At 45.9% G+C, this 24601-nt stretch overlaps 1 protein-coding gene across 1 annotated transcript in view; it reads right to left on the bottom strand.

The window, feature by feature from the left end:
- Prkch (protein kinase C, eta) overlaps positions 1–24601 on the bottom strand; it is a gene marked incomplete at its 5' end in the record, with an annotated part of 215124 nt that overhangs the window by 23587 nt on the left and 166936 nt on the right.

Below are 24601 nucleotides of genomic sequence, written 5' to 3' on the forward strand. Positions count from 1 at the left end.
ACTAAGGCCTTAAAAGTCCATTGCAGCCAGGCATGAGATATGTTGTAAAATGTTGTATGTCTGTTAATGTTTCCCTCCTTTTATCCTTAAAATAAAAAAAAAAAAAAAAAAAATAAAAAAATAAAGGAATGAGTCAGTCTCCCAGGCAGAGAAGGGGGTAGAAAAGTCGATGTGGCACACTTACAGGCAGAGAGGTGCCCACAGGCAGCGGGTGCCAGGGCAGATGTGTGGAAAGGCTGCAGGGACGCTCAGGGCTGTGCAGAATCACAGAGCTAGGGAGGAAAGTGTGGTCTTTCTCGCTGGGAAGGGTCTGAAGGCTGCACCAAGGAATTTTAATATTTCAGTATTAAGCAAAAGAGAAGCTCTCTAAGTAAGGAAGTAACCGATTCTCAGTGGGACAGTAAGAGACCAGTTAGAGGGAGCTGAAACAGTCCAAGGAGATGCTGGAGCCTGAACCAGGCAGGGACAAATGGAGTGGTAGGCAGGGGTCAGAGAGGACAGAGCGGGGAGGAAGCCGTGCTTCTGAGAACACTAAATCAGCAGTGAGGCTGGACAGCCACTCTGGACAGCCAGGGAGAGGCAGCGGGCAGACAGCTCCCGGGATGCCTGTGATTATTAAAAGGGGACAGAGAAATCCGAACAGGGTCTTCTGAATGTCCTGTGTGTCCACACCGGGCCTAGGAGAGTGTGCAGAGCCCAGGACAAAAGCGCTTCCCTCCTTTCTCCAACTACTCACAGCAAACCCACTGGAAGGAAGAGAATTTCTAGCGAATGTGTTTGGTAAAAAGCCCTCCGTGCAGGCAAGTACACAGCTGTACTCTGAAAAACCATGTGCAGGTAGAAGGCTGTGTCCTCCAAAAACAATGCCCTGCATGGCCCAGGCTTCCAGTACCTGGCTCCTCTCTAGCCTGCTCTAGGGGGAGGTGAGCCGCCACGCAGGTGGGGAAAGGGTCCTGTACACCATAGCCATTGAGAACCCCGCCCTGGCCTGGGGCTGCCTGAGGCTGAGGGGTTGGGAGAGAGAGCGTCCCTTTCCCTGCAGCATCCTGACGGTGCTGACTGCTTAGAGGGGCCTCACACTCACAGGGGACTGAGTTCTGCTTCTCCATCCCAGCCCGAGAATGAAAGGCCTGTTGACCTGCTGGGCCCCAGGGGAAGCTGGTCTGCGTCCAGCCCGGATCACATTTCGGCTGAGGAGGGAGGTGATGACAGAAGTGGCGTGACCGGTCCCCACACCATGCCCCATGACTGGCTGCAGCTGGGCTGTGCAGGTCTTACAGACGGTGGTCACTGGAAAGCGCCCAGGAATGAAAATGAAGCCCCGTTTTCCAGGAATGCCCAACATGTGTGGTAAACGAACGCAGCAGAGCTTTCTCGGCACAGACCTTCCGTGTACTCTTCTGGCCATGGCAGCAGCCTCGGGGGCTCGGGGTCACGAGACCTCGGCAAAGCGCCCCTCACTGCCTCCAAACAGCTCTGGCCCAATCCCCAAAGCAGATCCTAGGCCTGCTGCCTGCGCAAGCCTCCTGCTCACACGGGCCACTGTTTTCAGTGGGCTGCAGCCTGTGGACGCTTTCTCTCCTGCCCTGCGCTCCCCACACCACGAACACAAGGCTTTTGGACCTCACGAAGTCAGACTCACAGGAACATGGGTGTGGGTGGCGAGAGAGAGGATGTGGTCATGGCACTCGAGGGAGGCCACTGCCAGGCACATGGACTCTCAATTGATGTTCCACAAGTGGCTTCTGACGGAGGAAGCCCTGGTAGTGCCTGGTCACCTGGCTCTCATGAGACATGGCTGTCTGTGGCCCTCAAGATGGGTAGGCCACGCGAGACCAAGCCTGTGAGGCTCACCTGGTGGACACCAATTCCCAGCCCAGCGGTCCAGGCCCGCGTGGGCCCGAGCACGAAGACTTCTTGCTTACGTTTCTGAGCCAGGTTATTGAGTTTCTGGATTCTCCCGAAGCCGTTATACCTGCTGAGCTCTCAGAAAGGAGCTTCTTGGGCAACAGAAACAAGTGCTAACAGAGACCCACAACGGTCTGAAGAGCTGATCCGTGATTGCTCAAGAGGGCTTGTGACTAACAGCCCAGGTAAGAGGTTTGATTGCTCATTACTCAGCGGCTCTCATGAGAGCAGGAGTCGCTCAGGGAGAGGAAAGTGCTGTGTAATCAGTTTGTTGGTCACAATCCCCTCTGCACAGAGCAGACTCCTAATGCAGCTCTCAGGAGACACACCTGAGCAGCCCAGGTGTGTGACTCATCCTGGTCACAAGATGCCTGAGGCCACAGGGCAGGTTCAGCACCTGAAACTGGACTTTTCAGTCTAATTTTAGGCACTGCAGAACTGGGCGAGCCCTGAGGGAAACTCCGTAGTGGGTTCCATAGCAGGGACAAAAATCTCACAGTGGGATCCCAAGAAGATTCAATGAAGAATCTAAGAACACATCAGCTCTGTGCTCAGCCGAGTATCTCACACCTCCACTGTGGTCCATCCTTCCATCTCAGGAGAGACAGACGCCTAGAGCACCACGTTTGTGCCTCTTGGACAGCAGCCCTGCAATGGCTTCCAGACCCAGCTGTCATCCACTTGTCTGCCCCCCTGGCAGGGGCTGAGCCTCACCTGATCCTGCTCTAGCTCGGTCCTTGGAAGAAGAGAGAGGTGGAAGGGTTTACACAGACACCACTGGAGTTGCTCTGGCCAGCTCAGAGCATGTCTTATTTCTAAGGGAAGGAATCCCGTAAAACTCAATGGGACCCTTGTTCTAAAGCAATTAAGCTTGCAAATAGTTATGTGTTTTATGCCTTCAAGATAGCTACCAGAGGGAAAATAAGACTCCTGAAATGGAAGTGTAAATTCTCTTCTTTAGTGAAACTGGAAAAGGAAACTGACTTAGGGAGGCGCAATACAGGGGCAAGAGGACCAAGCGATCCTCTTCCCTCTGCTGGCTCAGGTCTAGATACAAAAGCCAGACATGGAGAGGGTCCATCAAACAAATCCAAATGTCACTGAGCCATGGACTGCCACAGTCAGTTTCCACACTAAAGCTAAGTCACACCTTCATACTGAAAGAAAAAAAAGCAAAAGCAAAAACAAAAGTCACCCTCTGACTCCTGAGTTTAACATGAAATGTGCAGAGGTCACATTTTGGCTTTGGATCTCCTCAACCTCATATGCCAATGTATAAGTCAGCAGTCAAATTTAACAAGGCTACACAATGAAGATTACAAGTTCATACAGGGCAGAGGCTCAGATTCTAAAATGCCAAAAACACAATTACAGGCTCACCAGTCATTAGCTCACTGAGCACTGGTATTTAATAGCTAACGCTTTTGTCATGCAAGCGAAGAAGGGTAGACAGAGTTATTTTATCCTCTCTTTGCCTGAAAGGTACATTGTTCTTGCTGGGTAATCAGGGTTACTTAAAAGGCCTACAGTAGTTTCAGAGACAACTGCCAAGAGGATGAAGACAAAGAAGATTCAGAAATTGGATTTATTTTGTTTCCACCCTGAGTTGTCCTGAGAGTAATAAAACAGAATGCTGGGTGTCTTTCTGCTCAGATCCCTGGAATCAGTCACCCCTCCAAGGGAAATACAGGAAAGTGAGTTATGGAGAGCTGGCTCCTTGAATAAGAATGCATCTAGGAGGCTACTCACATCCAGTAACTATTTTAAATGTATTTTCTTACTTTATATCATGGAAAATTTCAAACACAGATGGAAGTATCGAGACTAATGTGACAACTCCCAACCTGATCATATAGCATCAGTGCCTCGGTGCAAGCCCAATCTTGTTTTCTCTGTACATCTCCTCACTGCCTTCCTGACCCATCTTTTTTTCAGACTATTTTGAAGGAATCTAAAAGATGAAATCATCTCATCTATACATATTTACCTGAATCTAAAATATTGTGATTTTTAAAAAAATACAACACAACTTTGATAGAAGTTATAAAATAGGATACAATCGTCAATGCATTGTTTTTTTGTTTGCTGCACATTTGGGGTGTGTGTGTGTGTGTGTGTGTGTGTGTGTGTGTGTGTTCAGAGAATCTGAAAAAGCTTTTGTGGATGATAATAACAGTGTCATCAGTAGCTAACCTATATTGAATGTTTGCCAAATGCTAAGTGCTTTATCCATTTTATCTTATCCTCAAAATAATCTTTTGAAGTTAGGGTCTACTCCAAGGTTATAGAGCTAGCCAGGAGTAACATCAGGATTTGAAATCAGTTCTGCTGATGTCGAGCTTGGCCCCATAACCCACTTCCCCAGCACACTCTCTTCTGCGTGGTAGGATCACTGGCAATCCTCCTGGGAAACTATTTCCTGAGAGGACTTTACTCATTGAAACAAGAATCATCTGAATCTCCAGAGCAAAGAGAAACCATCGAAAGCCTTAGGAAAGGCAAGACAAGGCACGGGGTTTCTGGTTCTCCTAGTTTCAGCTTCAGTATGGAAAATGGATTGGAGGGGCTGACAGCCAACGTTAAGAAAATCAGTTGAGAAGCTACTGGAATGTCAAAAAAAATAATGGTAGCTTAACTTAGGGTGCAGAAGTCATGAGATTTTTGTAATCGAAAGATACAAGGATAAAGGGAAAAGGTGTCCTGCAGGTTCTGGCTCCTGGAATTTATATGGGACACACTAAGCTATTTTTTGGACATGTAAGCGGAGCTATTTAGTCAACAGCTCTGCAAGTGGAGACGTATAATGGGCAGCTGAGGGGCTGGGGATTTAGCTCAGCGGCACAGTGCCTGCCTGGCAAGCACAAGGTCGTGAGTTCAATTCCCAGTACCAGAAAAAAACCAAAAAAAAAAAAAAGGGCAGCTGAATACACATGGCTAGATGTCAGAGGAAAGGCTGAGCCGGAAATACAAATTTATTACCTGGGTGTGATGAGTTCACTGAGGAGAGGTAAGAAATGAGAAGGCAAAGACCTGAGATCAAGCCGCAGGAAGGGCATCTCCTGAGCACGAGACACCTGGCTGTTTCTACACTGAGACTACAAACCTCTGTGATAAGGAATACTGGTGCGGAGGCAGAGCAGAGGGCTCAGTATCTGGGGTCCACTCTCTGTGTTTGTGCAGGCCATTACGGTTATGCTATTGTGTAAAAGGATTGGAAAATGTCACCCCTTCACACTGCTAATCACTCCAGGGATTCTAGATTAAGCTCTTGGTCTTGCTACATGATGCTCTTGTGAATGTAAGCCTCTGTCTGGCTTTTATTTTACAAAGATGTTTATTGCTGTCTCATACATGAGAAGAAAACTTTAGAAATAAGTTAAATTATGTGTAATAGCAGAATGGCTAAATAAATTACAGTATTTCCATGACAGAATTTTATGAAAGCTGGCACAATTTCATGAAAGGCTAAAAGTGTGGCTTTGAATTTTATGTCTTTTGAAAATTTCTTCTCTGATCATAAAAGTTGTATTTTCATTTAAAAATTCAATCATTCCTGAAAAATTATGGAGAAAATGATACGTTCATATTCTTCCAGTTTTTTTCACTTAGAAAATGTCCTGGCCATATTTTTACATGCTATGGATTGACCTTCTTACAATTCCATTATCGAGACGCACGAGAATCTAGCTACCCCTCTACTTGAACATTAGATTTTAAATTTTTTTCAAGTTCAAACAACAGTGCTATGGATACTATTCGCACACCTGTAGAGTGTTTATTTGGGACAAAAACTTTTTAACAGAAATGCCGCATCAAAAAGGCCAAAAGTATTTAAATATATATTTAACGGCCACTTGTATTTTTTGATCTATTTACATTTTACCCATTTTCAAACTTATTTTAAAGATGCTTCTTCTATATTAAAGGCAGTAATAATTGGGTTATATTGGTGGTAAATGCTGTTGTCCAGACTGTTTTCAATCTTGTTTTGGTAACTTTCCCATTTTTGTGTAGTCAGATCTATGAGCTTTTCCTTTATAGCTTGGTCCCATGGCTTATTCACAGGTTGATACAACTGTAAGTGAAAGAACAAGATCTTAAATTGCAATATTGTCTTAATTGCATTACAGTTGTGAGGAAGGGAGATAAAGATAAGGAAGAAAAGTAGGAGGGAAAAGAGAGGAGATGAAAGAGAAAGTTAAAAGTCTACTTCTGAGTGATATGCACACAAACAATTTTCACCTTTCTTTATTTTCTAAATTTCTTTATAGGCATCATGTATTATTTTGATAACCAGAAACAAATCACTAAAATACATGTTTATATATTCTTACTTTAATCTTTTTATTTGTTTAAGGACTTAATTTCCAAGGAAGATGTTTAAGGAAATGACCCATTGGTAGGAATGATAAGAATTTTATCTGGAACTAAGACTGCAAAGGAAGGTTCAACAAACAAATCAGCTTGCTTGTTTGGAGAACCTATGTATTTGTCAACTCAGAATCCTGAACCTGCGGCCATTCACTCCTTTCTCCAACACTGCAATCACCTAGCATCTACTATATACATAATTGTTGCAAATAGTATTTATATTCAATAGCACCACATGCATCTCTGCAGCCTGAACCAACTAAAGTATGAAAATGAGGCCCTGCTTCAAAAAAAAAAAAAAGAAGAAAAGAAAGCAACACTCCTTCAGTGAGTCTCCCTGCTGTTTCTTCCCATGGAATGACATGTTATTTGGTATTTTCGAGGCCTGATCTATTGAGCATCTTCTTAAGAACATATCTGTAAGACGTTTGCATGCATCATTATGAAGTTGAATGCAAAATCCCTCATTTTGTACTGAATGAAGAAAGTTGGTAAAGCCAGCTATGAGGCACTTTTCTTCCCACCCTCTCATTCCAGCAGCTTCCAATAGCTAGCTACATGGGATGGGAAGTTATAAAAGTGACTTCTGTGTAAACTGGTTATTACGTCCCCTTCACGACAGCTGAGGACCCACAGATCAATCCCACAGACCAGGTGAAAGTCTCTGTCTACTTGGGGTGTTTGACACCCCGACACTGCGGCAGCACGTTCCCACTCCTGCCACTGTGCACAGAGGGGACCAAATTAAAAGTCGAGCAGAGACCAGGAGATTCTCCTTCACCTTGTCTTGGGATAGGAAAGAACATACCAAAAAAGTATGCTCTGACTCTCTCTGGACAAATACAGGAAGAAAGGAGTTTCTACAGTACACAAGTCCTAACTTCTTAAGATCAACAAATAAATGAGCCATCAGGCTGACAGTTGAGACTCAGAATTCTTTTCTTTAAAATCATTCCACATTGCCTACATCAGCCTCTACCAGGAGGGCTGAGATTCTCTGGCTGAAGCAGCACACATTTACTTAGCAGCTTCTTACAGTACTTGTATTTTGCACTTGCCAAGAAAACCTCCTTCATTGACTCTCCTTGCCAAGATACTTCTTACATGATACCTGGCTGCATCCGGCTTGCAGATGTGCTCAGCAAAAACAGAGGGCTTCAGACAAAGATGCCAGGAGTGGATGGGGTTCCGGGTGGGGGTAGGAGCTAGCTGACCATCGGGCCTCACGCTGACGGCACAGAGAGGGTTGTGGAGCTAACAGCACACTTGGTTTGCTGCTACAGCAGGGATAAACTGGTAAGGCAGTATTCTCAGGCTCCCCGACACAGACGGCCAAGTACAGCTAACCCACAGGAAACCCCCTGCTTGGATGGCTTTGCTTCCTGGCCACAGAAATTTAACAAAGACACAAAGATTCTTTTTTAGCCAGTCCTTCAAGGTCAAGTGCACAAACAGGACCGAAGAACTACAAGTGATTCTGAAAGCCTGCAAGCTGGGGACAGGGTAGGCATGGAGGATGTTCTTACTGGCTGGTAGGTATACAAGCATGACAGGAAGAATGATTCCCCGGAGACCGACTCAGATGCTGGTCTCCTGTTTAGCAATAAATAAGGTACTATTCACAACTAGCGGTGGCTGCGCAGTGGGGATGGCCAAGGCCACAGAGAGTAGATGGATCCTGCCAGGTTTATGCTCATGGATCCATGGAATGGCGCAGACACTAAGAAATGTTGGAGGCCACACAGCTCTAGGTAAATGGTAGCCACCTGGGGGCTGGGGATTTAGCTCAGCGGCAAAGCGCCTGCCTGGCAAGCGCAAGGTCGTGAGTTCGGTTCCCGGTACCAGAGAAAAACAAAAACAAACAAACAAACAAAAAAAATGTTAGCCACCTGTTGGCATTATTATTGTTGTTGTTGCTGTTAGATTATAAATGCTGCGGCTTCCCTCCTCAGCAAGGTAAGCCACACAACTGGGCTGTCTGTACAGAAGCAGAGGAGATGTAGTATGAACAAAGCTACAGATTCAATGTTCAATGTTAGGGCTACGGTTAATAAAACTGCACTGGACTACTTTGCGTCATTCTAGTAACCATTTTACCACTGATATGTACCCTAAAACATCGTGCCGTAAACCTCAAAGGTAAAAATACAACTTATTTTAGAACATATACAAAGCACAGGATAGTGAGACGTGTTAGTCTGTCTACCCCGCCTGGCGCCTGCTGTTACTAAGAGGCATGGACCCTGTCAGCGCTGAGGCTGCTTCCCTGAACACTTCCGCCTGACTGGAAATAGGAATATCACTGCTTTCCCAGAACTAGCAGCTCGCTTTGGTTTGGGAAAACAAGCAGAATAGTTGCAGCCGCCTGCTGCCCAGAGGCGTCGCCTCATACAGTGAGAAGAGGGATGTGAGCGCTCTTTGGAGGAGATGGTTGGGAACGCTTTACAACTGGAAGGAGGACAGTGTATAAGACTAATCTCCGGCAGGGATCTGCAGGCTGTTTTTGGCAAGGGGCTCAACACAAATCTTCGCCAGCGTTAGCAATGCCGCATGCAGTAACAGGAAGGATGGGAGGCAGCCTTCTGACTTGAACCTGAACTCTGGCCACCTCAGCAGGCCTCATCTGGTTACCTACTTATCCCCACCGGAGATTAGAGCTGAGCCATCCGAACAGAAGGCGCCGAATAACCCAAGATGAACTTGTAGTTCAGAGCCTCGCCCAAGTCCTTGGAATTAAATACATACCTCACATTTAATTCTGGATTATACGCAGTATTCCTTTGTTCTCTAATTGTGTTTTAAATAAAAAGCTCTACTTACCCTAATCCGATTACAGACTCCAAGGTCAGGCTTGGAAATATTTCTCAGGTCACCTCCCGAGTACTGACTGCAGGCTGAACGCAAGACAGCAACATATCCTGGAGTCTCTTTATAGGGAACAAAACTGATTTCCCGCTAATTCTGGGCTCATATGATAACAAGCTGTGCAAAAAGCACTGAATTTCTTCCTAAGAAATTCCCTTTGGGAGGCCTTGCTAACACATTTTGAGGAGTTGTTCTGTCCCCAGCCCTTGACTTTATGCTCAAACAGTCCAGTTTTCGCCCAAACAACCATTTCATTGTTCATTCTTAAATATTTGAATATTTATATGTAGGGACACCATCCAAAGAATGTTTCCAACTTTGTCATTGTATTCTTCCTAATAAAAGTAACCCATTAAATGTATTCAGTGCAAGTCATCACAACTACCTAAGATCTTAAAAGTAAACAGAATTCACAAATCAGAGGAAAAATATTTTGAGCTTATGTGCCTTATTTTTAGCTTAAAATGCATCACCCTATTTGTAAGCAAAAGTAGGAGAATGAATAGACCTTTTGAGAAGCGACTAAGGTCCTTCGTCACTCAAGGCTGGACTAATTGAGCCAATGATCATTTTAGTTTGGCCAATTTCCACAGGCTCTCAAATTTCTCTACTGAAACATCAAAGTTCCAAGGTGATAGGTTTGGATCCAAAGAGTCACTAACAGTGTGTCTTGCTCCATGAGTGACCTATACAGCATCATGAGATGCCCATGTGTACATGACAATTGTAATCAAAGACATTTCACAAATACAAGGTTGAATATACCGAAACATTGGGGCATACTTCTCATGTCCTAGGGAACCATGGACCATGGTAATGACTTACCTGGTAGCAAAGCCAGAATGACTAGTTCTGGGGACAGAACACATCCAGATGCCTGGTCAACAAAAGAGTGCCCTGCCACACAGACAGGAGGGCGAAGGGAATACTGCTACCATGCTCTTAGGAAGCATGAAACCCTCATTTGCCTCCCTCGCCCTGCTTCCTTTTCCCATCTGCTAGTAACTTTGGGGAAGTCACTCAACTGTCTATCTGGTTTTTGAGAGCAAAACAGTGTAAAGGTAGGGAACAAACTCAGGGGCCAGACTGTCAGAGTTTGAATATTGGCTCTGCCATCTCCTAGCTGAGTGATCTTGGGCAATTTTCTTAGGCATTATGAGTTACATAATGTGAATGCTTCAGATAGTGTCTGGAATGCATTAGTGCTACAGATGCCATAAATATTACTTTCTCAACAACAACGACAACAACAACAGCAACAGCCAACGAACACCAGATGATATCTGCATGTCTCATTGCTATGATTTTTATCAATATCAAAATACGTAACTATACATTTATAACTTTGATTTCCTAAGAAATTCTAGATAACTATTGTAAACTGTTGCATCTGGGGCAGGCAGTCGCATTATAGCAGTAAGTGACACACTGGCTTATAAACTGCTCTCTGGGTAACAGAGCCAGGAGCCAAAGCAGGTTGGTTATGAGGGGCACAGCGCCTTGCCTGCCTCAGTCATCTTTGCTAAGACAAAACTCTGCAACACTGAAAAAGGAAGCAACATCTCCGCTCAGCATCAGCAGCCCAGGGCAGTGCAGTGCAAAAAGTCTGGTTTCAGCTAAAGCTTTTACCCACTTCATCCTGAACTGTCAAATAACAGCTTGTTCACCATAAGATGACTCACTCTTCGTTGCATCTAGACAGAATAAGTTGAAGGTGGATGAGGAAGTCACTGCAGCTGGTTGCTACCCCAACACCACTGTGGCTGGAGAACTTTACCTCTGCTCTGGAGAACTGAAATTCTCAAGAAATAAAACACAAAATCTCCCAGAAGTGAAACAGCATTTGTACTTTACACAATGTGATCAAACAAAATTCAACTGCACAGCCAGTATCATTTGCTACCTTCTCCCTGCTTCGCTCTTTGGGGCAGAAGCCCAACAGTAGATACTAGTTTGGAAGGTACAATAAGTCCCAAATCCTGCAAGGCCACCTGTGGAAATGATGCTATCAATTGTTCGCTGTTATAAACAATGCCGTGATACATGAGGGTATCTTTGGGCATGTCCAAGTCTATTAATTTTTTATCATGTATTTTCACAAAAAAAAAATCAACTCCAAGTGCTAGGTTCACATTTAAGAATTTTTAGCCATGCCACTACACTGGTGTTTGAATTATTTTACTTTATTTTATTTTTGTAATGGGGACTGAACCCAAGGCCTTCACACTGAGGTATATCCCCAGCTATATGTTTTATTTTGAGACAGGGTCTTGCTAAATTGCCCAGGCTGGGCTCCAACTTGCAATCCTCCTGCCTCAGCCTCCCAGAGTGTTGGGATTATAGGTATATGCCACCATGTCTGGCAATGTCTTTTTTTACTACAGGAAGCCAACAGAGGTCGTGGGGATCTCGGGAAGGGGCAGGGAGAAAGCATAAATTCCAAAATCCCACTCTGAGCTATTATGAATCTTACTTTCCCAAATGAAATGCAATGTCCCCGATGAGAGATGTCTCACTGTTTATCTTATATTCTGTGGTTTGTTTCAGTACCCAACAGTGTTTTTGCACATAACAGACCCCCCAATAAGTGGCTGCTAACCCGAACAGTGGCCTCCTCTCTGGACATCTGGAACAGGCTTGGTCTGAGACCCCAAGGAGGCGGGGCTGTGGAAGACCTGGAGGAACTATTGAGAAGCCGGGGCATTCTGCCTGTGCCAGGCTTCTAGATCTGTCACAAAGCTGCCATTGCCCACGGGGGTCCCTGCTTTGGGGATGGCCTAACCCAGGACCCCAGAACTTCTGTAGCTCTGAACACACTCTCAAATCCACCCTTCTGCAAGCTTAATCCTTCAAGGCCAGTCATGAATCAAACCAGTATCAAGAAAGACCAGAAGGGGCTGTCCTCACTGCCTGGTAGCTGCCTGTTCAAGTTTGGATGATAGGTAAAACTCACCATTGTTTCTTTAAAGAAGGACATTAAAATTCTATCACCTGAATAAACAAGACTGACACGGATTTAACTGGCTACCACAGGACACTGTGAGCTCTTGGAGTGGCTTCTGTTGTTAAGAGAGTGACCAGGAGCAGAGGGTACAGAAGAGCCAGCCAGGCTGGTAGCAGGGTGAACCCAAATCTTACGAAAACTGTTCCTTCTCTTTCTGCAGGGACAGTACGGGTGAGTGAGAGGAAGTGGTGGACAAACTGGAATGCTATGGTTTCCTGGTATGGTGTCCAGCAAGGGACAAGAATATGTTTTGAACCAGAAAACAGACGGTCTGGCTTCTGCTCCATTGCATCTCTGGGCCTCTGTTTCCTGTCTGATGAAGAGATGGGAACAAATGATATTCACTCCCCACTTCTCACATCTGGTCAGTCACTAAGGACAGACAATGACTCCTAGTGATGGTTAGAACTGACTATCTTCTCTCCGCTGATCTGCCCACCTTCTGTAAGGCCCATCATTCCTCACTTCTGTCTCAATCCCTTGCTGTGATGTAGCAGCCATTTTCCTGTATACAGTTCTGATTTTTGTCCTTGGATGCCTGAGGCTGTAAATGCTTCTGGTGTGGCTTGAGGGTTGACAGTGGATCACTGCCTGGCTGCTGCTCCAGTCTGTCTCCTTCTCCACAGAAGCTCCAAGAAGCACCACTTGAAGCCTCTCACAGACCCCGGGGTCCCCTCACATGTCCTCCTCAGCTGGAAGCAGTGCTACTCCAAGTGTGGTCCATGGATTGTGTTCTGCTAATCCTAGCCCTAACCCTCGCCCTATTGGACAGAACTTTGTTATCTGGTGAATCTGATAATAAAAAGTTAGGCTTCTGCTTTATATGTCTGAGTCTTCATTTTTTTAGTAATTTGATTATATTTTATAGAAGTATTAGTACTAAATGGATTACAAACACACACACACACACACACACACACACACCCTGCTGAGTTACCACTATATATAGCTGGAGGAAGTCTGGCTTTACCCTTCTTCCTATTTCTCTCCTACGCTGACTACTTCCATCTCCATGTAAGCTTCTCCATCTGTGAAACCTTCTGTATCGCTCCCTAGGTCGAGCTTGGTACCACGCTCTATACTCCAAAAGACTCTAGTGCATACTAAGACAAAGACATTTACGGCAGACGTTGTCTTTTCCATGCTTATTTCAGCTCTCTCCCCTCTGAACAAGGTAGCGTGCACAGTACCAAGTGGACAATGAAATGCTGACCTACCTAAGCAAGTGCTAGGTTCCTTACCCTAAATGCTGGCTGCATTCCTCGTAGCCATACACCCCAGAGGGTACCAACTTCCTGGTCTGTGTCTCTCTCCAACCCCACATCAGTGTTCTGTGCACAGTGGGTGCTAAAAGAATGAGGAAGAAATGAGAGAACGCTCTCTGCATCTTGTATTAAATCTCTTCTGCAACCCATCAGATTGCACTATTCCTTTTCTGGTTTTCAGTCTGGTCCCACAGTAAATCTAAGACAATGGGGTTTGTAGGTACAATCTCAAGTGACTCATGTGTTTGCTTGGTGATTAACCATCCTTACAGCAATGTGGCATTCTAAACCATACAAGACAAATCGCTCCTGTACATCTTGGATAAAATTAAAAGGTCAGTTCAAGAAAACAAAGAATGATGAGATGTCTGAAGTCTTTCATCAAGTTTAAAAACCCATTTGAAGTATTTTCTGTTAGGTATTTCATAGAAAATTCCAGTGCCAGAAGGGATAGAATATTATATAGGAAAACATTTCAAAGCTTAGAAAATCTTTTAAGTTCAAACCAAGGAACACAATTCCCATCATATGAAGTTAATTTCTTTTTGAAAGTTGCTAAATCGAAAACGTCCCTGGGAATCGGGTGGTTCCCTTATTTCTAAGGAAGGCAGCTCCCACATCTTGATCTCTTGGATTCTCTTTCTAGATTTTCCTTCTGAGGCTGCAGAATAACTCTCTTCCCCTCGCTCTGCTTCACAGCTCTTTCTTTAAAGAGGCCACACAATCACTAGCTTATTTCCAAGATACAGTTGTAGTGTATTAAATCCTGGCCCAAGAGCTCCTTGAGGACTTCTGATCCACAAAGTCAGACAGCCAGGCTCACTTAAGATTTAAAAAAAGAAGAGGAGAGAGGGAGAGGGAGAGGGAGAGAGAGAGAGAGAAGACAGACAGACAAAAAGTGAAAGACAGAAAGAAAGCAATTGAAAGAGAAAGAAAAAGAGTGAAAGAAAGGAAGAGAGAAGAGAGCATAAAAGAAAGAAAGAAAGAAAAGAAGGAAGGAACGAAGGAAGGAACGAAGGATGGAATGAAGGAACGAAGGAACAAAGGAAGAAAGAAAGACAGAAAGAAATAGAGAAACCCAGCGTAATCCAGTACTCTGGGAGGAAGAGGTAGGAGAATCACTAGTTTAAGGGCAGCCTGGGCAACATAACCAGACCCTGCTTTAAAACAAAACATAAAAAGAGCTGGGGATGAAGCTCAGTGCAAAGGGCCTGAGTTCAGTCTCCTGTGTTGGGGGTGGGGTGGAGATGTAGCTCAGCCTGAAGGCCCCGGATTTAATCCCGAGCACCACCCCCGCAAAAAAATTTAAAAAAGCAAGCAAGCCAGTCAGGACAAGCGACCAGAGAGGGGAGTCTATTATTCATTCCAATTCAGAAGCAGAAAACCAATGGAGGGAAACAATTCAAGATCTGAAAAATGCATATTATTTTGAAAGTAAAACATTCCAACCGACTGATTTAGGAAATGAATGAGCAGCCGCGCTGCCCACGCTCAGGTGAATCCCATTTCACTCTGTCGCGGCTGCTCCACGCAACGCCTCCCTGGAGTGTCCTGGACGGCGTTGACACCGACGTGAGCCTGGAGTTTCTGATCTGGGTCAGGTGGCACATTCCTGCCCAGAAAGGTGGTGCTGTCCCTCCTCCTGTAACTTTCCACTGATGCAATGCGTTGCAAGTGCCAGGAGGCAGGAGTGACAGGTCTGTGTGGGCAGGGAACCCTGTGCCAAGGTGGGGCGCATGCTTTCTCTTCTACCGGCAGCGTTTCAACTATCTTACCAGCCCACATGGTGGAGGCTGGGAGCCTTTGTAGTTCATGCCGAGAAGGAGCCACGCCAGCTTCCAAGCCACAGTTCTGGGGATGCCTCTTCTTTCTTAGGAGGTTCAGGAGGCAAAACGTTTCCTCCACCCTGCCAAGCGCTCAGAGGGCAAGGCCAGGGCCACTCAAGAGCTTCTCCCTGCTGTGGGATGGGAGTGGCCCTCAGTGAGTCAGCTGGCTGGAGCCTGGTGTGATGGGGTGGGTAGCCTGGGGGGGGATGCCCTTCGCCAGGTGCAGAAGTCAGGGCTTTAGCTCCTAGCTGTCCCCAGGGGACCCTCTGGGCAGCACTGGGGAAGAGGGCAGCTCTGGACAGTGGTCACGGGGCGGCACAGGCTCTCAGGGGTACAGCTGCCAGTGTGACGGTTCCACATCTTCCCCAAAGGGAGGCAGTTAACGATCCCCATGCTGGTGTCAAGGGAAACACAGGGGTCTGTGAAGAGGGGCCAGGCCCGCCTGAGCCATGAAGCCAGGGTAAAAGGCCTAAATTTTCAGGCACATTCGAGGCAACTGAGAACAATCTTGTTCAATCTCTAACCACCTTTTAACCAAATGTCTCCTCCACAGGCTCCTCCTCCAACCTCGGGAGAGTGGGTAGTTCCCAGGGCTTTCCTCGGGGCCCGGGTATGCTCCGCAGCCCCCCTACCAGACCACACGGCACCTCTGTGCAGATGACAAAAAGACACCCTTCTCAAAACGTGTGACTTCCATTTGCCAGAAAACTCTCGGCCACTGCACGGATCCATGAGACCCGGGTGGGCGCAGCTCCGCAGACCTTTGGGCCCCACCTGCCCAGCTGTGGATGAGTGCTCTGCTCGGTCCTCTCCTCCTGCACATGAAGCCCCTGAGCTCAAGGGCTGCCCTGGACAGATGGCTCAAGGGCTACACCTCCACACTGACGCTTCCCTCCAGAGACCCTGGTCTATATTTCAAAGCGCTTTTGGGCAGTGTCCAGGGATGCTTCAACCTCTCAAACAGAAGCAGCAAAGCTGCACTCTGCCTGGCTCCTGTCTTCACTCAGCTCACAGCTTGGAACTCCGCTGGAAATCCTGGGGCCATGGCTGATAACTGCTCCTTGGCCTCTCATCTACCTCACTGCAGGTCCCTTCAGCGTCCTGTCCTCTGTCCCACACCCAGTTCGCCTCTTTCTCTCCCCACTGCTCAGGCTGTGACCATTTCTGTCTGATCTATGACATCTCCTACTTGAACTCCCAGTTTTCCAGTTCACCCTTCTGTACTTAACACATGACATTTATTTCATTTCTTGTTAGTCTCGCTTTCAAAAGCCTCTGAGGCCTTCTGCCAACAGGCAAATAAAACCCAGTCTTCCTAACTCAGATTCCAAACCTATATTCCCATCCCGACCTCCCTCAGCTACCGCCTCGGCTCAGCTCTCCTCCCTGTCCCGTCCTGGGCAGAGAGTCACAGCAGTCCTCACGACTCCTTATGAAAGGGTGCTCTCCTTTCACGCCCCTGCCCCTGCTTTTCCCTCCCTGCTCTGTGTTTCCCTACTTCACTGTGCACTAAGAACTTCCACACTCTTCGGGGCTGGCTCCAATGCCATCTCTCCTCGGAGCCGCCTCCTATCCTCTCCACCAAAGTGGGCACCAGCCATTTCAGCGTTCACACCTCACTCTGTCTCACTTTAAGTCCTAACAGGCTTCCACTGTCAAGGTATGTGTGTTTGGAACCCTCCACAGACTAAATCCCTGAGTACAAGCACCTTGTTTTACCTACCCTTTCACCTTCAGAGGCAAACGCAGTACACAGTGGGTGCTCGGGAGACCCTGACCGTGGTAACTTCATGGAAGTTTCCATCATGGTGAAACAAGGCTCACGAGTGACTTAACCATGGCCTAGCCTGCGTCTGTGCAAAGGTCCAGCCAAACAAGGGCAAATGAGTGCACCACAGTATGCCGGGAATGGGGTGAAGGGCACCGTCCAAACCAGAAGAGTACTGCTAAACCACAAGCACATACTGACGCCGTAACTCATAACCTGCATCCATCGTGGTTCCTGGAAACAAGCTCAAGCACTTGGGGGCAGGCCAGCAGGATTCAGGGGCTCTTCCAGAGCCTATCCTGTCTCTGCACAGATAGCCAGATCCTGTACTGGCCCAGCCCACCACCTATGCTAGGAATGCAACACAGGGGGACATAGAGCACACCCCCAGCACGCAGGAGCTCTTGGGTTCAATCCTCAGTACCAGAGAGACAAAACAAAAACACAAAGACACAAGAGTGTACTACAGGAAACTAAACATTAGTCAGAATAAAGCTTACCTCAAGGAACATGAAAACATGGATGGGAATCAATTGAGACAGAATGGGATGTTTACATGTCTAGTAGCATGGTCATGAGAAATTAAGAACAAGAAAAACAACCTTTGTCTCGGAGTTCTGACTGAATAGTGCCCCCCAGCTCTGCTCCTGGAGACACACTTTCCAAACAAGAAACCCCATGAAGAAGGGCCATTTACAGACTCATTTACAATACGCAGCCTCCCTGACAAGACAGGCTGGCCCACCTTATCAGCACTGCATTTTCGCTCTGTATAAGAGGGGGACACCAAAGCCACTCTTATTTGAAAGCCGATTCCCTGGGTTCTGGGAAAGAAACAAATCTGAGCACAAATCTGCGGAGCTGAAAGGTGGGAGGGCAAACGGACTGCTCCTCGGATGCAGGGCAAATGCTGCGTCCTGCACAGACCCCTGCTCCCTGCAGCCTCCTCCCGCAGCAGACAGGCTCCACACCCACAAAGGGAAGTGTTTTCAAATAGTGCTGATCACACATTTACCTTGAATTCTCTCTCACTGCCTCCAGCACTGCCCTAATACTGTTGTAACCACGGGGGAAAACTGCTCATTGTTACCTAAGGAGGAACGGAACTCCAACCGCTCTGCTTCCTTGATTCTGAGATTGCTTGCTCTGCCCCCTTGAATGCCTCTGAAACAGGGAAGCACTTTAAAACAAACGACGAGAAACACTTGCTACCTGCCAGCACTGTTATTTTCAACAAATAAAAAGTCATCATTTTGTAATCTATGGTTCCTTGCAATCAAGGAAGTAACAGTGGTTCCTAATACATATTCTTTTTTTTTGGTTTTTCTCCGGTAATGGGAGCCAAACTCACAACCTTGCGCTTGACAGGCAGGCGCTTTTGCCGCTGAGCTAAATCCCCAGCCCTACCTAATACATATTCTTTTTGTCAACCAGTTGTGTTAAAGAAACCAAAGGGAGGGAGGTTTTTTTTTAAATTTTTTATTGGGGTATGACTGACACACAAAAAGTTTTAGATATTCAATATATACAACTTAGTGTGTTTGGAGATAAGTATCTATCCATGAAGTCCTCACTATAATCAATGAAATAAACTTATTCATCATCTTCAAAAATTTCTTCCTGCCTTTTTTCCTGTTTGTGATAATGATGTACCCTCAGCAAAATTTTAAGTGTACCAGACAGTAGTGTTAACCATAGGCCCTGCGTTGTGCAATAAACTTCTAGAACTCATCTATCTTATAGAACTGAAACTTCGTAACCTTCGATCAACCCTTTCCCATTTTTTTCCCTCCATCTCCTCCTTGGCATCCACTGTTGTACTCTTTGCTTCTGTGAGTTTGACATTCTGTACCTGGCTTATTTCATGTCGTGTGATGGCCCCTAGGCCCATCTACAAGGTCAGGAGTCATGGAATTTCTCTCTTTTTAAAGCCCGAGAGACATTCCACAGCAAACATTCTTTATTCTTTTGTCTGTCTGTAGACTCTTAAATTGTTTCTGTATTTTGGTTACTATGAGTATTTCTGCAATGAACATGAGGGTATAGATGGCTTACCCCATCCTTTGTTGCTGTAACAGATTACTTGAGACTGGGTGACTTATAAAGGAACAAAGTTCACTGAGCTTCTGGTTCTGGAGGCTGAAAGTCCAAGACTGAATGGACATCACCGGCAAGGGCCTTGTGTGGCACTCTAACAGGGCAAGAAAGTAGTGAGGCAAGTACTGTATGCAATAGATACAAAACACAGGGGTGGCTTCACTTTACTGCAAACCACCCTTGCAGTAGCCAACCCCGTTCCTGGAGAACTGCATCAACCCTTTTTTGAGCCAATCATCTCTTCAGGGTCTCACATCCCCTTTTAATTTTGTCACATTAGAGTCTAAGGTTCAGTCTCAGTTTTGGAAGGGACAAATCACATCCAAACCAAAGGAGCACGTCTCTCTTTGAGATCCAGATTTCCATCTCTTTGGACAACACCCAGAGTAGGATTGCTGGGCCATTTGGTAGTTCTATTTTTAGGTGCTGTCTGTTGGGTAGTGCTGGGGATTGAAACCAGGCCTGGGGGGGTGGGGTGGTGGTGGTAGCTGAGCCACTGCCCCACGGATGCTGGGGGATGAATGTATATTAAAAATCATGTAAAGGAAATAAAACATAGGACTCAGAGGAAAGACAATTTCCTCTAATATGTTTTTGAAACTAAGGTAGAAACTGATGCTTGAAAAACTATTTTAAAATGGTTTAGTAATGAAATTTTAAACTTACGGACTACAAGACAATAGTTCATGAAAGGAGAATGATAGGGATTCCCCTACTGCAGAGCTCCACCCCGGCTTCCCATAATGATGCCCTTTTCCCTTTGGCTCTGATCTCACGGGGTGGGGGGTGGAGGGGGTGGGTGGTGGTGGTGGTGGATAGAATGCAGATTCCTGTGTGTAGGGTGAGCCTGAATGTCCTGCCCAATATGGGGCTCTGAGAGTGAAAGGAGATACTCAGGGGGTCTCAGAAGCACAGCAGGGCCTCTCCAGGCAGCCCTCCACGTCCAGGCTGACCTGTCTCTTCCTCAGCTGAGTTCCTCTAAGCTTATTCAATGTTAGAGCCACTTCTTAAATTCTTCTCCAGGACATGTTTGTTCTTTATTGATTTCCTCTCGTCCTGAATGCCAATAAGAGTTTTTATCTTGGAAATCAACCCTAAGTAAAGTATCAGAGCTTCTGCTAAGTTTTCAGCTCAAGTTCACTCAAAACATGAAATGCAGGAGCTGGAGGATGCCATGATAGAACATCTGCTTAGAATGTGTGGGGCCTCAGGTTCCATCCCCAGAACGCCGAAAAGAAAACAAACACACACAAAGTAGCATAGGCCACTCTTCCTGGACAATGCGTCAAGTGACCGTGAGCCCCCAATTTTGCTTCTTCCTTCTTTTGAAAGCAGAATATAAATATATACAACAGATACAGCTCTGAACACAGAACAGGGGGCCTCAGCTGCTCTAGAGAAGCAAAGTGCTTGGTAACACACTGCCTCCCTGGGTAGCACCCAGCCCTGCCATTACGCTCAGCCTCCCTGGCCATACGACACTTCAGTTTTTCCCATTATTGCTGCCAAAGCTGAAATGCCAAGAAACGCTGGGAACCCGGCCCGTGATTATATACACTTCATACTTTACAGGAATCAGCTGTGGAAAACAGAGTTTTACTTCTTACACGGCAGTGAGACAGAAGGGCACTCAGGCTCCCCAAACACCCTGAGCATTCACACAGGGCAAGACAAAGGTCCCACAGATTCCTCCCACCGGCCACCTCCCTGGCCTACGCTTCCCTAGGTGGTGGATCTTGCCTTGTTTTCTTTTCTTTTTTTTTTTGGCCTTATGAATTAATCAGATTCTTACAAGGAAAAAATCAGTAGCATGCACATAACCCAGTCACGTGGAAGCTCAGATAAGGCCTCACATGTCTGTCTGTCTGTCTGTCTGCAGAAAAGAACAGAACTCCAGTGTCCTTCGGCCAAACCTGTATGCCCCTCCTCAGTGATCAGCAAAGCGGACGCTGCTACAGCGCTCAGATTTTCAGTGTGCGTTTGTCAACATTTTGCTAGTGTTGTAAATTAATTTCATGGCCACTGTGTGTCCTCCTTAATTCCATCCTTTGTGTAGGAGTTTAAATAAAGGCCCTCCTCCTTTCTTTCTTACAAGACTCAACCAAGAGCCACAGGTCTCTCAGGAAAGGCTGAGGATGACAAGACCTGTCCTTCATAGGGTAAATTTCAGGCTCCGGTATCACCCGCTTCCTTCCTTCTGTCCCTCAGTCTCATTTCTTTGTCAAAGGAGCATTAAAACCCTCAGCGGGTAGAGGCAAGACTTTTACACTAGGATTTCATACCCTCTCTGGCTTCAACTGCAAAACCTGGGGTTGGTGCTGCTCTTCCATGTCTTCTCAAAGGACAGGAGCCTGCTTTTGACCCCCCTAAAGGAGTATTTGGTCCCGGGCCTTGCAGAGGTAGTAAAAAATGCCCGGGTGAGTGAGTAAGCCATGCCTGATCATGCAAGGAGCCACACGACCACAGTGGCAATTCGGGCTGCTACTCTGCAATCCAGTTAGAAGTATGGTGGATGCAACTGTTCTACTGTAGGGCTGGGAGAAGTTTCTCTTTCTAGAAGTTTCTCTACAAAGGGAAACTTCTCCCAGCTATGTCTATGTCATTGCCATAAGCTTTTATAAGCTTGCAGTATGATCTGCAAAAACCCCATCGTTTGTCAAGAAGAGATGGCAGAATACTTACAGTGCTTGCTCTTCACCTCCTGGTCCTTCTGAGGAAAGAAGAGGTGGCTTACCTACTACCTTTCCTCATGGGGTCAGACCTCATCTCCCTAAACACTTAGAAAAAGCCTTGTTCAAGTACATGATATGGCATCATGTGTTTTTCAACAGTAAATACATTAAGCTTAACACACGATTACGCAGAGCCCTTATCTGGAAAGATATGCAGGAACCCACCCCAAGGAAAAAGAGTTAGGGGGTCCAGGACCGATGTTTCAGAAGGTTTTTAGCTTGCACTGTAATCATTTTAGAGCAGCTAAATATTATTTTTTTTTTGCTACATGTACATATTAACTTACATTTTAGCCTTAAATTAAAATGACATTGTTCTTTAGTTCAAAAAGACGCCCTTTTCCTACCCAACTTCCTATCACTTATCTCCCCTCAAATAAATTCCCCTCCACAAATGTTGGCCCTGCATTAGAAATAAAATAGAAATGAAGAGAAGAAATGAGAAACATTGCTATGCCCTGCACCAGAAGTTGAGGAGCACAGGGATCCTTGGTTGTAGGATTTGTGACCACTTACTCTGTTTTTATGTCACTCACAAATGCAGACAGGGACTAAATTCGCCTGAGATCCACATACGCAGGACCTCTGACCACCCTGTTCTGAGGATCACACCAACAATTAATGTCTTACCACGTCTTCTACTTCAGATTCAACATCAACAATATGCAATTAAACACCAAGTGTTATGTGAACTATTAACACCACAATACAGGGGCTGGGGATTTAGCTCAGCGGCAAAAGCGCCTGCCTGGCAAGCGCAAGGTCGTGAGTTCGGTTCCTGGTACCGGAGAAAAACCAAAAAATAAATAAATAAATAAAAAAAAACACCACAATACATACTAGTTCAGTTAACCAACCAGAGTGGATTTTATAAGAGAGGACTTTAACAAATGAACAGGCTATCCATCCATATGTCGGTGGGTAGAAGATGTAAGGATGCAGGCGAGCAATGACTGCTCAGAAATCAATGACTATGAAAAAAACAATCAGGAGGAGCAATGGCATGCTGATAGCTGATAGCATATCTTTGCTTTTCAGATAAACTAGATGAAGAGACCCTGATTTCCTTCAAGAGTGTGAGAAGCCTTCTTATAGAAGAAGTGCATATTTTTTCAGCTTACTCCTTAAAGATGGCTCCCAACCCATAAATGGAAGCTACTGAGAGAGACTGAGACCACATAAATAAAAAATTTCTAGTGTCATAGATGGCTAAAGTGGAGGAAATAAGTTCCTTTTTGTCTAAGTATAGAAAAAAATGTCCATTTAGCAGGACATTAAATATGCATGCATTGGAAGAGGAATGTATGTAATTTTGAATTCTTCCAATCTCAAAACCCAAGAATTTTATTTGTGGGACAAAGTAAATTTTAACGCAGGTACCAAGAATGCTCTAGAACACGGGCTCTGCAGTGAAAGGACAGGTCTGGAGGAGGACTCTGGAGGCCGTGTGCCCCTTCCCATGGTCTGCACCACCCACACACCTCTAGAACCGACTACCAGGGACACAGTTCTTCAGGGAGTGCAGCACTTTGCCCGTCAGGTGCTACTAACCTCCCTTTGCAACTGCATCCAGAAATTCACCATGTCTGAGCATTTCTGCCAAATGGTAACAGGGTCCTTGTATTAATTTATATTTTTATTTATCAAGTTTACTAGAAGACAAAATCTGATATTTTCAGACAGTAGGAAAAAAAACCCTCTACTTCCACAACTTATCAAAAGATAAACTATGCTACTGCATTCTGCTCAGCTACTTCCTCCAACCAAACTTAGGCAGCAGGATGTAGGAGACAGATTTGGTCTCGAAGCACCTGAAAAATCAAGCTCTGAGACTAACACACTTGGTTCAATGAGCCAAAAGAATGGGGGCCCTCAGGCTACCCCTCAAGTGTCCTCCTGCATTGCTGGTCTTCAGGTGCTCAGCTCCAACGGGCGCTGTCCTTGTGCCGAAATCAAACTTAGGTAGACCCCGTGCCATCAAGCCCAGCCACTGCCAAGCACCTCGCTGGATGTAACAGAACACATGAAGTGACTGAAGAGACACATGAATGGACGCCTGCTATGGACTCCATGCTTGCATCTCACCAAAATTAGAAGTTGAAGTTCTAAGCCCTGAATGATACTTGGAGGTGGGGTCTTTGGGAGATAATTACAATTAAATGTAGTTGTGAGGGTGGGGCCCCAATGACAGGACTTGTATTCTTATAAGATAAGTCACCAGGGAGCTTGTGCTCCCTGACCTGGCCACCATGCAAGGACAGAGAGAAAAGGGAGCCTATAAGCAGGAAGTGAGCACCTAGACCTTAGAAGTCCACGGTACACCGTGAGCCTTGTACAGTACACTGTGAAAGTTCACAACTTGGATGTTCGCAAGTCAGGGACTTACTGTACAATGCACAAACATTCCTTTCAGTAGATCAGAGAAATTTCTCAGAAGGCTTTATTTAAAAGACACTGCCTGTGGAAATTATGGGCTTGGACCAGGAAAGGCCGAGGAAGGGGTGACTCTTCCTGGCTGAGGGTCAGCTCCAGGAGTGTCAGGAAGAGCAGATAGGGTTATACAAGCGGAGGGCTTAAAGCAGAGCGTGGCACATGTTGGCACACAGTGCACGGTGGCACCTGTAACACATTCTCCACCCTGCGCTGTCATCTTGAGTAGGAAGCAGCGCAGAGTCTGAGGCCGGGGTCAATTCCAGGAACATTTTTCCAACACCTAACATCCTGTTGCTCGGCTCAGCGCTGGGGAAAGATAGCTGCAGTCCCTC

The sequence above is a fragment of the Chinchilla lanigera genome, unplaced genomic scaffold, assembly GCF_000276665.1.
Source record: "Chinchilla lanigera isolate Chin_1 unplaced genomic scaffold, ChiLan1.0 scaffold00065, whole genome shotgun sequence".
In the NCBI taxonomy this organism is placed as follows: Eukaryota; Metazoa; Chordata; class Mammalia; order Rodentia; family Chinchillidae; genus Chinchilla; species Chinchilla lanigera.